Below are 18704 nucleotides of genomic sequence, written 5' to 3'. Positions count from 1 at the left end.
TTCACATTTCCAAACGTTATTTTCCTGTAATTAAAACAACCCGCCTGATCCCTGAGTACATACCTGGGAAGTTAGGCCGAGCCACGGCCACACTGCCTTTTCCAGTGCGTTAGCTCGAGCAGAGCTAGCGTATCAGTCTACCCGCACCGGGAAGCACTGTCCCAGGTGCAGTGTAGACATACCCTTAGGGGTCTCAGCTACAGCCAGGCGACTGTATGGAAGACAGTGGGGTTATATAATTCATTCCATGAAAAAGGTAATACAGCCCACTGTGGTGGAACCTGGTGGGAAGGAATGATACATGCCCCTGTAGCTCCTGCCCATTTGGGATGGATGTAGGGTGGAAATAATGCTATGCCTATGACAGCGCGCCCCCTGAGGGGTGAGTAAAGATGATTTGTGCACTCCGTTTTGCTATCTAGGTATATAGCAGGATAGAAGAGATGTCTTCATCCTTAATGGCCCAATCCTGAAATGTGTTAAGTGCCTGCCAAGGAGTGCTGAGGCTCTGATCTCCTGCTAAAGTCCCTGGGAATGTTGGCAGCTCTCAGAAGGTGCTCAGCATCTTGTAGGAGCGGGCCCCTCACTTTGCGCTCCCTTGGTTCTGTGGGCCTTAATCAGATTTTGAAAGCTGTACGTTTTGTAGTTTAATTGATCCACACCTGCATTTTGGTAACGTGTTCCGAGATGCACTCCCTGGAGAGGTATAATTGGACTGGAAGACAGAGCTGATGAGGCTGACACGCCACCGTCATTTTGAAGTACCTACAGTAAATTTATTTGACATAAAAAGCACCTGCCATTGACAGATACCAGCAACCTTTCTCCTTCAGGGTGAGAGGTCTCTTTTTGCATTCCCGTCATGTGGGGGGAAACTTGAATAAAGATGATCTTGTTTTCCTCATAGGTAGAGCTGCAGGAGGTGAAATGTACAGGCAACTGGAAAGTTGTGCATCCTTGTTGTTGAGCACAAGACTTCCTTAAAGAACTGGCACCCGACTGTGTTTTTTCAGGCTTTTTATTCATTTATTTATTTAAATCCAGTCAGAAAGAACATCAGCGATTTATTGGGCTGACACCAATTGGGCAATTTACACTATTTTTTTCATGCTTAGTTTAACTAACTCTATGATACAGAAGATGGGAAATGGATGATGTTCACGCTGTGTGGCCCTTTTCCTTCTTTCCCTTGCTTCTTGGGGCTAAATGCTGGTGTCCTTATTCAGCAAATCCCCCACTAGCTTCAATGGGAACAGCTCCTAAGGCTTGAATAAAGATGGCAGGATTTGGCATTTTGTTTTCCCCCATGGATTCTTAGGGCCTGATTCTCATTTACACTGGCATCACTTTAAGGCCTTTTTATATTGCTAGATAAAGATCCACTTTCACTGCCAGAGTGGTGTAAAGTTTCCTCAGTGTTAATGGGAATCAGCTCCTAAGTGCAGGGTCCATGTAGTTCTCATAAGCATAAAGTAATGGTTTAAAATCCTCATTAAAATATTTATGATCAAGGTCCTTATGTTCAGCATCAAGTGGCACCTAAATTTTGTGACAAAGCCTCTGGATGTTGCAGCTCTCCGGTGTGACAGATTGGAAATTCGCTGGCAGTTCCTGGGGAATTAAAACATGGCGGCTTTCACTGAATTAAATACAAAAACAAATAGCCCTTCTGTTATTTATTTGGATATTGGATTCAGTTGATTTTACTCTGCCTTTAAATTTTTGGTGTGCTACAGAATTTTGTATGGACAACATGATGTGATGTTGTAAAAGCTGCCAGCATGGAAGATACATTTTGGCATCTGGGTAGGTGGATGTTAAGGCTTTTAGCTACTGGGAAGGTGTGGTTAGTAGTATGTAATTGTTGGATAAGCTAGCATGGGTGTTTCTATTAAAATGATCGGCAGTGACATAGTTAACAGCGTTGGCATTTTAAATGACATCAATAGGTTCCAGAGTTAACATCCTATGGGATGAATGGGTACTGTTCACACTTAAAGCTACTGTTGTAGACTGTGGCAGTCAACACGATCTTTTTACATTTTGTTCAGATTTGGGGCTTTTTATTTAGAACCTTATGAGTAGAAACTTAATTTTGTTTTGAGAAAATGGAGGCTTAGATTCTCCACAACAGCAGGAGCGCTTCATACAGATTGAGGGCATTCGGTGACGCAATAGTTGTAATTAGACTGGAGAAGCCTGTGGTTTAGAATAAGTGCTTAATGTGTGGGTGCGTTGGTAGGATAGCTTCTGAAGGGAGGCCTGTTACAACAGAGCTAATGCTTGAGGAGTTAGAAGTGATATGCTCAGCTTTAGCCAACAACTCATCACTTTATTCAGTCCAGGAAATTATTCAGTTCCTTTTGTTTTCAGGGTAGGCCCTAGCTCTTTTAAGTTCTATTTGTCACTTTTCCCACAGTCAATTCATAGTGATCTCAAAGGTGTGCTGAGACGTTCTAACCACTGAACAATAATTTAAAAGATGATGAGTATTAATCTAAGTCTTGATCCTGCTAAACTTGTGCTCCCATGAGTAATCCTTACTCATGCAAGTAGTACTATTTACCCCATAAAATAAGGATAAGAGCCTCAAACTATGTACAACTTGTCTTTAAATGGGATACAGCAGATCACTAAACGTTACTCTGCTGGTACATGCAGTGTTGTTGTATCTGTGTTGGCCCCAAGATATTAGAAAGACAAAGCAGTGGGGTAATATCTTTTATTGGACCAACTGGAGCTCTTCTTCAGGTCATGCTCTGCTGGTGTGTTTTTCAGTGGATGTCCAGTCTGCTTCTGCTAGAGGGTGCTGTATGACTCAAGATGGGGCAAAGGGTGACAGTTCTGTCCTTGCATTATAAGTTGAATGACACAGTCCTGCTACACACTGGACCACTGCAAAGAACCCACAACTATTAATGCAAGTCCAAATTGAAATCTGCGGTAAGCCAAAGAAAAGATAATTTGTGCCATAAATGGAGAAATAACGAGCAACGATACAAAGGTCCTCGCAAGTATCAAACAAGGGTTGTGAAATGAATATACACGTTAACGAAGAGGACCTAGGCATTTATTTGCATTTTACTGCTATATTATTGGCAGAGTGCTGGCAATGAGCTTAGACCCGCCCCCTGCACAGAACATTGTCTAGCCTTGACGAGATTACAATTGAAGAAGACGACCACGCTGTGGACACTCTGAAAGGTAATCCTTTATTTAGTTACTAGTACAAATATCCAGCACAGCTCAGCAGTGAGGAGAGAATGACATTAGCCAGGGAGCAGAGAATGCAGATTACCCAGCAGGACTGACAGCAAGCAGAGTTCTCTGCTCTAAGCTCTGTTGTCAAGTGGGATAAACTGCTAGCAGGAAATGATAGTTCCTATTCATATGCATTATTTAGTTGCTCTTTTCCAATTGGTCCTTTTGAAAATACTGTTTGGATTTAATTTCCACCCCTCCCCAAAGGGTCTCTCACTATGTTTTTATGTGAAAGACTAAATGAAAATCTAAAGACACACAGTGCTTATTTTGATCTCTTACACTCCCCATTACCCACTTCAGGGTGACGTTAATGTATGTTCTTCCTTATTGTTTTCCTTAATTCACTCCTTTCCATCGAGGCCCAGCACGTAAAAACTTTCCAAGCCAGTTTTTAACAGCATGAGCCTACCTGGTGCTTGCTGTCTGTCATTCTAGGTGACATTTTATGCCCTCAGTCTTTTGGAACATGATGTCATTTTTTCCAGTCCCGAATGCTGTTTGGCCAGCTGATCACACCGCCTGCTGCAAAGAAAGATAATATACCTACAGCACTACAGATAATTGTAAGCTTTGATTTTGTCAAGTCCCCAAATCAATGCACCAAGGTGATCTCTTAAAATGGTTTCCTTCTGGAAACTGTGCAAAAAGGGGCATCAGAAAAGATATTCAGCATTTGGTTATTAAGCGTATACAGGGCAGCCCGCTGTTCCTTGCCGGCAGAACGTTTGTTTTAGACAAGCCTTTCAAAAGTACACATTGCCACTGGAGAATGCCTTGGTGCACTTTTTATCCCTCCCTCCTGTGAATCAAAGTTTTTAATAAGTGGGAATGGCGCGGTACAGCTGTATCTCGGAAGAGTTAGCTAAAGAGTCCCTGTTATACACCAGCCACAGTCTTGTAGGTTTTCCCAAGCTACAAAGGGACCAGTCTCAGAGACATTCGCTACAGAAGGAGAAAATCCTTCCTGGGGATAAATAATTCATTCCCATGTTTGGAATAATGCTTCATTTTACACATTACAGAGAGCAGGCATACAGCTGCTAAGAGACTAAGGAAAGATTACAGGAGCAGAGCCTCTCAGCCAGGTACAATGGCTCTGATTCATCCCTGCTTTGGTGCTTGAAGCAGGCACGGGGAGGTGACGGCTTGCGCCTACTGTATTCTGTGGGGTGCTGGGCTGGTTTTGCCCTGGAGAAAGTTATAGGATGCTCATAATTGCACATAGACTACAATGGCCTCTCCTACCTCTGGCACATCCCATACTCCACCCTGTGTGAGGGCCTCCTTCTGGGGAGGGTCAGGGGGGAACCAGAGATGGCAGGGTGTTGTGCTTTTGCTCTTTATACAATGAAACACCACTATGCAGAAACCACCCCGTAGGGTCCCAAATAACAATGCTCACTGAGCGTGCACAAACATGCATGGCCTAGCTACAGATGCTCTGCTACTGTGACTGGTTTCTGGTGGCTTCTAGGACATAGAACACAGTTCATCACTCTTCATCAGGGTGTCCACACCACGCATTCCACCTGGGGCTCGTTCAGCTGGTCGATACAGGTGTGAGACCATGGCCCTGCCCTCTCTGAGGAGTCCAGCAGCAGCGCTAGCATCATGTAGCTCTTGGGGCCAGGGGACAGCAAGCGCTCTGGCTGTGCCCAGCCTGCTAGCCCGCTCTCCGTCCACGCAGGAGGTTGGCACGTTCTAGCCCTAAAATTTTAGACAATACAGAGATAAGAATGGCCAGGCTAATCACCAGACCATTATTCTTTCACGTTGTTTTTTAATAAATCAAAAAGCTGCATCTGTATAAATGTTTCCCAGCATCCTTAGTGAACACCCTGTAATGATAAATATTTGGGTTACAGCCTTTTTTTTTTTTTAATTGTTGTTGTTGAGTACCGTTGTGTAAAGTCTAACAGGCAGCCATTTGCTGAGTCCTTCTGTTCTTCTGAAAACTGAACAGTCGGGCTTGTTTAATCGCCTTATGTTATTATTGATAGTCTCGTGGAGTGTAAATAATTTTAGTGAGGGGAAATGTATTAATGCCAGCTTTGAGCTCCTGAATTCTTGCAATAGGCGGCCTCCAGTCTCGGGCTGTTTGAATCATGCATAGAGGAGCTTGCAAAGGAACATGAATCCTTTCTGATGCTTCCACTGAAGTCGTGTGTGCGTCCGGGGCTGGGCTGGGAAGGCTTCGAATAATTCTGGTCACACATGTTCACGAAAGATTAATTAAACCTGGAACAGATGCAGAGAAGAGCGACTGGGATGATCAGGGGAATGGAGAGTCTGTCTTACAAGAGAGGATTAAAAGAGCATGGCTTGTTTGGTCTAGTAAGATGAAGGCTGGGAGAGGATAATCTTTATGAACACAGCCAGGAGGCCAAATACCAAGAACTGTTTGAGCTAAATGACAATGTTAGCACAAGAATGAATGGTTATAAACTGGTATTGCATACATTTAGGCCGGAAATCAGAAGAAGGGTTCTAATCACCATAGGAGCAAGATTCTGGAACAGCCTTCCAGCAGGAGTAATGGGGACAAACAACCTAACTAGTTTTAAGATGGAGCATGATAAGTTTATGAATGGGATTACATGACAGGGCTGACTGCGATAGCAAGAGCCTGGACTTGATGACTCAAGAGGTCTCTTCTCCTCCTGTGTCCTGCAATGATCCTGAAGAATTTTGTGGAGCGCTTTTAAGGTCCTCTTCCCCAACTGCCTTATGATTTAAGAATGATTTCTCCATCAATCAGTGCTGAGTTCAGAAAGTGCTTCAATGATCTCAGGGAAGGGCTTGAAACACCTAAAAATGGATACGGTACTAAGTGTCTCAGGAGGGGAGGAGTAGGTTCAAGGTAACAAATGCTAAGGAAGTATGTATGAGAAAGAAATGTTACCAGAAATATGCAGTACATAGAAGATGAGGCATGAGGCCCAAATCTTCCTCCCTGCGTAAAGCCTAATTAAACAGGCTTTGCACAGGAGTATTTGCAGAGAGCAGTATCTTCTCCTGCTTCTTAGCTACCACTCCAGCCTATGGATACTGCATCACTGGGTGCCAAATGGAAGGAAAAGGATGGCCAGTGCAACTGCATAATTGCAGATCAACTTACCATGCTCCTGCAACTCATGAGCTGTTGAACTCTTTCCTTTTCAGCTGTGGGTAGAGCTCCTGCAGACCCTGATTCTATGCCTTTCTGGCTGTATCTATGCCACAGAGGGTAGGATCTAAGCCTCAACATATAACAAAACTGTGGAAACATTTCCAAGAATTCAAGTGTCCTAAACACTGTAGTGAAACCAAAAGTTTTAACTGGAAAAATGAATTTGGTGTGTTGTTTTAATTCTATTTTGAATAAAATCTTAGTGGGATAATCCCCCTCACGCCCCAATGCATGGCTAGAAATGAAGTGTATTAAATATTTCAGAATATTTCTACACGAGAAAGCGTCCAACTGTGAAAGGAGGTGTTCCTTCATGTTGAATCAATAAGACTGTGCTCGTGCCCTGCATCGAACATGAGTTCATTGAAAAATTGGTGACCTATAGCAATCTATAGTGCTGCAGAGGCTAAGTCATGTTCAACAACAAAAAAAAGGAGCAAAATATAGAAAAGCAAACATCTTACAACCATGAAAGAAAGGTGCTCTTTCAAGTTAAAGCAATAGGACTACATCTATGGCCTGCATAAAACACAAATCTTTAATAGAGTTATTTCAGTAAACGGCGTCTAATGGCTGTAGTAGCCACAAGCTGACTTCAGAGATACCTACCGCAGGAACATGGTGGGTTATTAAAAGGTGAGACCTGAGTAAATTTAGACAATGCACAAACAAAAATCAATGCCTTTAAAAACTTGAACTCTCCTTCCTTTGGTGTCTTTGCATTTAAGCTCCATGTTACAATAGCAATAGATGCCATTCACCCTTTGTCAGGTGTATTAACACCTGCAGCACATAGAAAATAAAATTCATGGTGAGTGTAAGACTCTGGGGAATATGCTATTTGGATGTGGGTATTGTGGCAAAAAGAATGGTTTTGGTTTTTGTTAATGACAGCAACACTTTCTAGGGCATGTTAGATCTACAATATGTCCCAAGGTAGAGATGCTTGACCTGGGTGTCACGAGCTATGGAGAGGTGAGGTGCAAACAGGTGTCAAGGGTGCTAAATAGGAAGGGCATCCCCCAGCAAGGTAGGAGGAGGTTTAGGTGGGGGTATGCCAGTATTGAAAAGATTGAGAGCCACTGTCCTAAGGAAGACTGGATGGCTATTATTGCAGAAAGTAATAAATGAAGTCCCCAAACTAGCAAGCAGCTGTGCAACTGCGAATCCTTGCACCCATATGTCATCATTGGCAGGACTGGAGCCTCCGAGAAGTTATGGAGTGTTCCCCGCTACAGCTGGTAGGAAAATTTCACACAGTTCAAAATGTTTATGACAAAGAGCATGCGGGGAGGAGGGATTGTCAAAGTTTTCATTTTTTTAACTACTTTCTAATTCCAATCAGAAATAAAAGGGGGATAAAGAGACTACCATCTTCCTGAAAATGGAAGCAGCTCGTATGTTAAAAATCTTAATCAAGAGAGGAGGAATAACTGGCAGCTACTAAGGGTCTAAGTGAAGGACACAAATCCACACCGTGTAGAGGTCAAGCACAGGAGTTTATTACGTACAGAGCTGACGGAGTGTCACCTCGCTTATTAGGCTCAGAGACGCTGTCAATCGATTACAATGGAATACATGGATTTTCCATTGGCGGGGAAAATGATGGGGTAGGTAGTCCCACACCCCCGGATAGGTTTAGCTGCAAGACATGCTAGCACAGTAGCCAATGGTCAAAAGGTTACATAATGTCTCCGCCCGTAGTCTCAAGTTAACAAATTAACATTTAGCATTTAATTAGTACTTTAATAAATGTATTAGTATAGAATATATGTTGGATTCAATTTGGGGTCCATAGGACTGAAGTAGCTCCTTTGATTGTCCAACAGATACATATCTAGGGGTAAAAGCAAAGAAACAATGAACGTATATGGCAATAAAGATTGTCTTTCAAGTTGCTTATTTGTGTTTTAAGGCAGGCATTGGTTCCTGGGAAAGGGAGGTGGGAGGAGGCCGTATCTTATACTGACATGTTCCAACCTTTTCATAAACTCAAGGTTGGATGTGTGGGAAGAACATCTCCCTACAGAAGAAACTAACACAACAGAAACAGGGCTTCTTTGTTCTATTTGCAACTTGGAATAAGACACAGTTATTGCCCCCCGCATCTGGCGTTTTGCTGACCAGGCATATCTTAGCAAAAGCAAGGTTATCTTTAGTTATTCTGCTTTCTCTTAGCTATTGCTAGGCCTCTGACCTCTTGACCAAACTCTGGACTTTGGGCCTGTACACAAATCCATATACCAGGTTATTACATTAGTAATGGATTTTAACCCATCACTAAGTCTGAAGAAAGTTATGATGGTAATATTTGAAATAGAAGTGGTAATCTAAAAATATTACAGCAATATCTCCAACTCCCGAGAGAAGGGATAGAATCAGAATTCACAGATTATTCACTGAGATGAGAATATTAAAAGGTGCTGGTAGAACTTTGTTTACCATCTGACGGGGAAAGCTCATGTTCCCAAGCACACGGGAATTGTGATGGAAAAAGGAGTCTTCTTACCCATACTACTCTGGGGCAACGCAGCTGCTTCATTGCCTCAGGGCTCCCGTAGCCAATCACAAGTGCTGTATTCCAACTACCTTGGAGAGAGATTTGACTGGTAGATCTGCAGGTTCCAAGATGCCTGGCCCTGCGCTTCCTAGACAGCAAATGGAGATGGACCCAAGGCACAAATTATTTGAATTTGAACGTTCCTTAAGTTTGGTAGACCCAAGATGGTTTGGGCCCATCTCCTGCAAAAATCAAATCACTTTTAAAAGTTATCTTGAGAAATGCAAGGGGAGTTTAGACATTTGGAACAGATGCAAACAAGGCCTAAGGAATTTTTGTGGGAAAGGAGACCACTGGACCAGTTTAAAGTGAGTATTTGAGGCTATGCAGAACAAACTTTTATCTTTTCACACAATATGGAAATGTAGTGTGAAAATTCTGTTCCTGGAATGTTTAACTCCTTGGCATTGTTAACATGGTGCAGCAAAACGTAGGGTGAAAACTGGACCTACCAGGGACAACTCAATTCCCTATTTTGGAGTTAGGCTAGTATTTTCAAAAGAGCCTAAGGCAGGTAGGCCCAGTCTTTTTAAAGTATTTAGGCATTGCTCCACCTACTGGCAGAAACATAGGCGTCTAGGAAACTTTAGGTACCTACAGGGTTATGTGGCAGCCGAGTGATGGTTTTGTGGCCATTGGTGCTTAAATGTTGGATTTAGGCACCTAATGAGGCAATTAGGCACCCAAATCCCTTTATGAATCCAGCTCCTACGTGCCCGTCAGTTTTGAAAATGGGACATAGACATCTCAGTTATACAGGCCTTGCAACGCCGAGCTGAGCAATGCCTAAACACCTTTAAAAATCTTCACCTTATGCATGGAACTCCAACTAAATTTCAGTGGCATTTGGACATCTAACTCCATTAAGTACTTTTTTTCAGGGGGAAGGGGACAGGGCAAGGAAGGACAAAGGAATACGCATATATATTTAGTTCAGAAGACCACAGGAAGTGAAAGGGAAGAATATTAAATCTATGAGACAAAGATGACCAGCAGAAATGCAGTGGGAGATTCTGAAGTAGACATAGCCAGAAATGCTAAACAAAACTTCACTACGTTCTCCATTGCCACAGAAACGAGATCAATAAAAGATGATGTTTGAACATTTCTGGATGAAATGGGAAATGAAGCCACAGAGGACCGTATAACAGCTACCATATCACAGGGTCCAAAATGTATTTACAGCCCAGAACGTTAAAAAACGGGCTATGTGATAGCAGCTGAGAAGCAGCATTGAGAAAACAACTTTGAGCTCAGTGAAGCAGAGAGCAAGCGAGCTTCTTAACGGAGAAAATGGTAAAATCGCCAGAGAGGCTGCACAGCTGTTAACTAAGGTTCCAAATGAACCTTGAAAGCATAACAGCCATGTGATAGCATTCTTAGGCGAATGGAGTCAGTGCTGGAAACCCAGTTAGCCAGAGAGATAGCAAGCCCAATATTAAATTATACCAGTTCTACCTAATCTGTACAAATGAGGTAGGAAGTGGCTCTGAGAGCAATAGTAGCTGCAAAAGGAATGATATCGGTGAACTGGAAAAGGAAACTCATAATGTATATTACATATGGGCCACTGCCCATCAGGTTCTAGTAAGCTACGATAATTCCTTCCCCAGGTATGAATAAAATGAACACTTGTGATTTTGTGTGGAAGTAATTTCTGGATTTGTGCTTGGAATAACTGGCATCTAGAATAGCCATCTTGGTTTGCCTATTCCACAAGCTCTGTTTTAGCAGCAGCCACTAGACTGGCTTGTTGAGTTCATTTTCTGCTTATTTCATTTTCTGCTTCCCTTTTCATTCTCTTTTCCTGCGATTCTTTAGTATAGATCCAGTTTTAATAGGCCATTGTTTCCTTTCCTGGCAATCTCAACATACCCCTTTGTTAACAATGTCTAAGTATTTATGCATTTTAAAATAAATAATAATGAAAGTGTAACAAGAACAGAAATCTTTGCAGGCTTCTGTCTGGGTACTTACACTACTCATTAGCATAGCATGGGAATGCATCACAATTCTGAATGAATTTTTTCTTCACAACACTGCTGTATTTTCATTTTACAGATGGGGCACTGAGGCACAGAATGACTGGGTGACTTGCGCAGGTCATGCAGGAAGTTAGTGGCAGACTCAGAAATTGACCCCACATCTTGGGTGTCAGTCCAGTGTTTTATCTACTAGACCATCCCTGCTTCCTAGAAAAAAGCCCTTAAAAATCTCTCTTAACCTGCAAGGGGAGGGAACGTCTTTTCTTTTTTTTTTTTTGAACGGGAACTCAGTGGTATTCAGGAAATGAAAAATGTTAAAGGAACAGATCTGTAGAACGGGGGGTCTATAGAATATATTTTCATTATATATACGGGAAACAAGGCATCTTTGAAGCAGATATTAAAAAGGAAATGAAACAAAGCAAGCAAAGTGACCTTTCCTATTTTCCCCACTTATTCTTCACATTGATTTAAATTAGGGATTCAATGTACTTTCTGCAAAGTCTCACTGTCCTGGCATCCAGTGAAGTGAGCTCTAGCTCATGAAAGCTTATGCTCAAATAAATTTGTTAGTCTCTAAGGTGCCACAAGTACTCCTTTTCTTTTTGTCCTGATATAGGTTGCTTTAGGCCCTTTCCCTAGAAGACTTCCTCTGTAATACCCACTACTTCCCTCTGCACCAGAGACACAATCCACTCCTCTTGTATGCTGGCTGGAATTAATAAAAGGCAGCTGCCATTATGACTCAGAAGCAATTACCTTGTGTTTTTATGGAGAGATTAAGCCCCTAATATGAAGAAGAGTCAAAAATTGAGCCCTGCATCCCTTACTAGGGTTTTAGAATTATTAATGTACTGCAACAGGCAAATAATTGTTTCTCAGCATAGTGTCACGTTGACATAACAGGGGAGACAAATAGTTTCTTTGAAAAGATTTGAGACCTTCATTCAGTTGCTTTCTACTACGCTTAAGCAGCTCGAGAATACTCACTTGGAGGGCATGCTGGCTGCATTTATAAGAGACTGAAGATTAAATTTTCCTTCTAGTGCATTAGTACATTCATTGTGAAGGACTTCCCTTTGTTTCTTGAGCGATCCTTCAAGCATATTTCCTGAGCGTAGCTGTCTGCTGGAATAAAGCTCAGCAGCACCAACACCAAGGAGATGCTGGTGTCTTTTTATTTTGTTGCGCGCTGGATATGTTTAAAGTGTTTATCTAATATAGCAAGAAAGGGGATTGAGAGTTATGGAAAATTCTGGGGGGTCTCCTTTTCAGTTAACCATCTGTACTGTTGGGCTTGAACCAGCTCTGCTGAAGTCAGGGTAGGTCTTTACATTAGCTGTAGCGGGCCTTGGATAAGGCCCCAAATACTGTTGTACCACTGCTGCCATTTAGCAAGCCCTGTATGGCACATACTGTAAGTGAAAACACTGTAGAGCCAATATTGCCAACCCCAACCATTCAAAAATCATCAGTCATGCCCTCCCCCAAATCCATGGAATTGGCTTAAAAATCATGAGACATTTTAAAACAACAAACTTTGGGGTTCTTTGTAGTTGCTTTCTAAAGCTTGAGCCTTTTGGGTTCACATTTTCAAGCTTTTCTCTGCACCAGTGAAGGCCAGAAACTTATTTTAATTTTATAAATGAATGCTGGGAGTTTCACATAATCACATGACTCCAGGAGCTGGGGGCTTGAAGACAAACATCGTGAGACTAGTGATAAAATTGCAAGAGTTGGCAACAGTTCAATGTGATAGAACGGCCCAGCCAGGACTACATAGAAATAGCCTTGACCATCTCATGTGGGGTCAGAAAAAGAACATGTCATGCCGAACTATTTAACTGAAGAACTTGCCTTTGTGGAACGTTATTCGAATGTAGGTTGCGATCGCTTCATTTCCTTTTTTAATTGTTCCATTTTACTTTTTAACTAATCCATGAATTATTTGTGTTTCTCAGGCGAAAAGCTAGCAGGGTAAATGTACATGCAGCGTATGCACCGAAATCTAGGCACAGAACCAGCATTTTGTTTTCTGAATAAAAATGTGCCCCTCTGCATTGCAGAGCTATTTGTGGATATTTAAAAGTTTTCCCAGCAATGAACTAGAGCAGTGATGGCATGTCCCCATCAGGGCACAGTTTGAGAATGTAGTGCCATGGCCGGCACTCCTGGTTTAAAGCATTACTCTTAATACTCTGGTAAGCCTGCAAACATTATTACTTGGCTGTCTACCCTTGCGGTAGATTAGAATGTTGTTATGCTTGCCCAGAGGTGCCGACCCAAGATGAATTTAGAAGGACAGTCTTCATTACATTGTCCTAATCAGGCAAACCCCTGTTGTATTGAAAGAATATAATTTTCTTGGCAAGTAGTGGAATGCACTCCCGTGCCAGAGATGTCATTCGGAGACAACATTAGACGCCTAATTCTAAACGTAAAGGGAAAGTTTCCTCTGATGAATGTCCTGGGACTGGGAAGGAGCGTCTCTAGTGGTTAGAACAGGGGTAGTTGGAATTGGGATTGCTGGGCTCTATTACTTGCTCTGTTGCCAATTCATCACCATGGGACCTTGTGTAAACCGTGTACTTTGGAGAGGCAAAATCCTGCCCTCAGCCCCATACAGCCATGACGGGGGTAGGTGGCAGTGGGTTCCAGGAATAAAGCTGGCTGCAAGAGACAGGGAAGGATGTCTCGTAGGGAGCTAGCACAGCGCATGAAGATGATGATGTAACTGTTCCCTCTTGGAAGGAGCAGCACGCATTCCCTACGCACTGAGATCTGGAGCTGGCTGCTGATTGCAGACAACTTGCTTGCTGGCTGGGGCAACTGTACATACCTCTCATGAAATGAGTCTGCGACAGGAGGCTTGCATTAGCCCCCCCATGCCAGACTTGTGTTGCTGAGGGCTGTTGAGAGAGCTCCTTACACACGTTTCTCTCCCATGTGCACTGTAGTGAACCTATTTGGAGAGGTTAAACAGGATTTGGTCATAGTGAATATAGTGCATCCATGGCACACAGACAGCAGCTGGTAGTTCTCGGTCTCTTGGACTAACTCACAACAGCCTGAGCTGCCTCACATCACCACACTGGGTCTAAGTCCTGCCCTAATCCAGGAAATCATGGAAGTGACTGCGGACTACACCACTGGAACCAAGAGCAGATTTTAGTCCTATGTGTCTCAGTTTACCCATTTGTAAATTCATTCTACTTATCCTTGATTGTCACAGAGGGCCTTGTGAGGCTTCACTGTTGGAGATCCCTGGATGACGGGCACTGACATGAAGGCAAATTATGATGACTACTCTCATTCCACAAAGAACACTTCAGGGAGCAGGCCAACAGACTATATCCAGCTAAACTTATATCTGGGGAGGTGTGGGGCTGCCCTGCTCGGGGATGGGACGGGCACTGAGATGCCTCAGTGTGTGCAGAGGGAGCATGCACACTCCAAAACCTCCTTCATGTGTGCAACACACTGCCCTCTTCTTGAGCAGAATGGAGGGGACAGAGCCTGGAATCTACCTGCTCTACATTCCTCTGGGATGCTGTGTTCCCCTGGGGAGCAATGCAGAGAGTATAGTACCATCAGGGCCTCATATGGTCCCCGCATTCCACAGACATGTAAGGGTTGGGCAGGATCTCGCTCTCAGCACTTAATCACAAAGCTGGCGACTGAAGAAACAAAGTCATTCACAGAACTACCATGTTCTAAATAAGGTTAAGACTATGCCAGCATTTTCACTGAAAATTAGGGTTTGCGAGAAGCACATATAACGATTCAGTAAGGAGGAATCAGACAGAAAGTGTCCCTGCAAGGCCGCAAAACCTTAGATATTCCTGCTATCTTTCAGCTCAGCGTGAGGCAGCATCTATAAAATCCTTGTGGAAGGATGGAAAATTTGCAGATTGCCTGCACTCAACAGTAACCTGAAAAGACCTACAGGTCCCTGGGAGTTAGTTAGCTACAGCAGTTATAACTGATGTGTGATGGGATTTTTAATTAGGCACTCTTTATAAAACTCTGTCTCTCCCTCCCCCCCCCCCTTTAAAATGTCATTGGCGAAACCACAGAATATACAACAAATGAAATTGAATGAATACACATGTAATTTATTTTTTATTTCATGGAGCCTTAGATTTTAAATTTGAGTCACAGGAGTTAGATCCATGAATCACCAATACTAAATTTTTCCATGTTTTTAAAAAACCTGTTATTCGACATAGTGAAACTGAAGTATGTTACATCTGCCTGAATACTTTCCCCTCTTACATTTCAGAATAGTGTGATAATTATCCTGTCAACCTGTAACCCCATTTACTTGAGTAATTCAAGTGCAAAAGAGAAGGGAAAAAAACCAAAAAGGAAACCAACCTCCATTACCTTGTAGTCCCAACATATGTGTTGTTTTCACCCAATTAACACTGTTTCTCCTGAACGGTTTAGTGTTTGCAATTAGAATTGATGCAAGAAAGAGCTGGCACCAGATGCTGGGGTTTCACCAGATAAACAACTTCTAGGACACCAGCCACTGAATATGAAGCGAATGGATGTTTACCAAAGCTAAGTGTTGGTAATGCTTCTCTGTTAAAGTTTAGGGATCAAATACTTAAGTGAAAGTAGCCCTAAATAAGAATGTGCTAAAACTTTGTGCCAGAGAAAGATCTTTTATCTCACTGTACAACAATAAAGATGTCTGTCTGTAGACAGGCATGCTGTCTGGGAAGGATGTCAGCCCAGGAGAGGTACTCCATTATAGTGACAAGACAAACAGGAGGCATGCTGACTTACTTACCCGCATTGGTGAAAAGAAGCAGTGACTCAAGGAGCAAGAGTGGAGCAAGATTTCCATTGCAAATGAGCAAACGTGCAAAGGTTCCTACTCTGAGCCCGAGCCCATGTGTTCCCATTACCAGTGGGCAAACTGGCTGAGAGAAAACAAGAACCAGCCCAAGAGACTTGAACTTGCATTCATTTGAGATTTGAAAGAGATTGGACAACTTGATATAGGTTTCACATGCATCTTCTCTTTTCGGACTGGAAGTGCCAAAATACCAGGAGACAGGCTATGCATGAGATAGCTCATCTCAAAGTGTGATGTACTGGAAATTTCCTGAGAGAGCAGGTTGTGCAGAGGGGTCTCTCAAATGACAATGTGTAAAATGGCTGACCAAGCTGTATCTTTATTACATACCATGCTGAAGTCTAAATCCCAGGCAGGGAAGTCCTGGCACCTACAAAGGGCTTGGTCTAATGCTCATTAAATCAATGGAAGGATTCCCCTTGACTTCACTGGGTTTTGGATTGTGTCCAAAAAAGAAATTGCCCTGCTTGCCCTTCTCAGCTAATCCCTATTTCCTCACCTACACCAATCGGGAGACCTCTCTGGTCTCCCCACTAATTTCAAAGACCTTGTGTGTGCTAAGGCCAGTAACATAGCTTAATGTAATGACGCAGGCTAGTGGCACCAGTCACCTTCCCGCTCTTCTGCTGACAGACTGGAGTCCCCAGTGGCCCAGCCTCTTTCTGCCTGAACTAATGGTTAGGGTTAATGCCTGTTTGCTGGGAGTAAACATATTCTTTTATCCCTCAACTACACCAACTCCTTAGGATAGCCATTTGCCATGACTATTCGGACTCCTCCTGTCAAAACCATCTATTTCCTATCCGGAAAGTTGCAGAGCTGAAACAAATGGGGAGTGGGGAGAGTTGGGAAAACATCTGTTCTCACAAAATTCCTCAGTACAATTTTGCAGATTTAAGAGATTTAGAAGAGCAAGTAAAATCCAGCTGATTAACAAAGCAATCTTCAAACAGCGAGGTTTACCCATCACTAGCCACTCTCTGCTGCTCAACAGAAACCAGAAAATATTTTTGCAGAAACCAAATATTGTCCTTGGCCAAAAAACATCCCCAAGCCCTTTCAAAATTCACTGTAGATAATATGTGAGGATAGAATGTTAGAATGTTGGTCCCTGCTAGCAGCTGCACAATGAGCGTGCCCGGTGAGCAATTATCACTCCATCTGAATGATGTTAAGCCAAGCGGCAGACTGGAGGGAGTCTCTGAGCACAACCACCTTCTATGTTCCTCCCCCTTCCACCCACACATCCACCCAAGTTGTGTCAGCTCCATCAGTCACACCCCTGCATGGAGTGCCTAGAAACGGAAAGAGAGCAGCTGCTCTGCACCTGGGACTGAAATCCTGGCAGATCGTGTGTTTGGTTTAATCATTTTCCATAGATCAACAGTTTCTGAATAGTGCACACACTTCATTCAGTGCAGCAGGTTTTTAAATTCTCATTGTACATTCATGGATCATTGAACCTTTTCTAAGCCTCTGCAATTGTTCCCATTGTTAAACCAAAATGTTAATGTCTTCCATGCTGTTCTTCCCTCTAGTTCAGTGCATTTCAACAGGGGTTAAAAGGTAAAAACACTCCGAAAATTCAAGTGCTCATCCCTATAAGCTATTCCTCCTCACCCCGCCAATATCGCTTGACCTCTTATCAATAGTGTTAAATGCTGACATCTATAGGAGATAATAGAATTACAACAGCGGTTTCTCCAGTAAATCAATAGAGTATCACTGATGCTGCTGTACAAATTGCTGCTGAGGCAGTATTAAAGTGGTGTCATGTTATCAGTGTAAAGATTTATACATTTGTAATGAACAACTGATTGTTTTCTACAATGGCCTGTTGTTTGGGCCATCATGTGTTTTCCTTTATCCTTTGAACACACATTTAGCATATTACCAAGCCAATGTTTTACTGGAGCAAATCCTTACCATTCATGGAGGAAGGAGCTCACTTTGTATCCTTTTCCCCCCTACTTTGTTGCAGGCCTCAATATAAATTCTAGTTCATATTTTGTAAAAATGAAAGTAATATTCTTAATGAGAGATAGGTTCCAATCCTGCAAATTAAAGAAAGTGACTAGGGGAATGGCTTTTCTAGATGTGACTCTGACAAGTAGGGAGGAACTGGTTGAGAACTTGAAGGTGGAAGGCTGTTCTTGATTCTATGGAATGGCAGGAGGGAAAACAGTAGAATAAAGACAATAGATTTCAAGAAGGTAGACTTTAGCAAACTCAGAGAGTTGGTAGATAAGATCCTGTGGGAAGCAAATCTAACAGAAAAAAAGTTCAGTGAGAGTTGGCAGTTTATTTAAAGAGACATTATTAAGAGCACAAGAACTAGGTGTAGGAAAGGTAGGAAGTATGGTAAGAGATCACTCTGGCTTAACCAGGAGATCTTCAACGACCTGAAACTCAAAAAAAAAAAAAAAAAAAAAAAAGTCATCCAAATTAGTGAAAACTAGGTCAAATTACAAAGGCTGAATATATATATATACAAGCATGTAGGGACAACCTTGGAAAGGCCATGGCAAAAAAAAAGAAAAGAAAAAAAAAAGATTAGCTAGGGAAATAAAGAGTAACAAGAAAGCATTAGTAAAAAGAGGAGGAACACCACAGATGAGTAGGCCCATAACTCAATACGGAGGGAAAGACAACAGAAAATGCAGCGATGGCTGAAGTGGTAAATGCCTTTCTTGTTTCAGTTTTCACCAGAAAGGTTAGCAGTGATTGGATGAGTAACAGAGTGAATATCAGTGTAAATGGGGTCGTATCGGAGACTGAAATAGGGAAAGAACAAGTTGAGAATTATTTAGAGAAGATAGATGTCTTGAACTCAGCAGGGCCTGATGAAATACATCCTAG

At 42.5% G+C, this 18704-nt stretch overlaps 1 protein-coding gene and 1 long non-coding RNA gene across 3 annotated transcripts in view; one reads left to right on the top strand and one right to left on the bottom strand.

The window, feature by feature from the left end:
• Positions 1-18704, top strand: part of TMEM132B (transmembrane protein 132B) — a 360998-nt gene that overhangs the window by 312269 nt on the left and 30025 nt on the right. The gene's annotated exons all lie outside the window — the stretch shown is intronic.
• Positions 7925-18704, bottom strand: part of LOC311531379 — a 274753-nt gene continuing 263973 nt past the window's right edge. For both annotated transcript variants that reach the window (XR_014714210.1, XR_014714211.1), the window contains 2 exons: positions 8943-9081; positions 7925-8270 (listed from right to left, as the gene is read on the bottom strand). This is a non-coding gene — a long non-coding RNA (uncharacterized lncRNA). The remainder of the gene's footprint in view (positions 8271-8942; positions 9082-18704) is intronic.

This window comes from Lepidochelys olivacea (genome assembly GCF_965140295.1).
Source record: "Lepidochelys olivacea isolate rLepOli2 genome assembly, chromosome: 15".
Taxonomy (NCBI): domain Eukaryota; kingdom Metazoa; phylum Chordata; order Testudines; family Cheloniidae; genus Lepidochelys; species Lepidochelys olivacea.
Note: the sequence above shows the minus strand (reverse complement) of the source record. Positions and strands in the feature narration are given on the sequence as shown.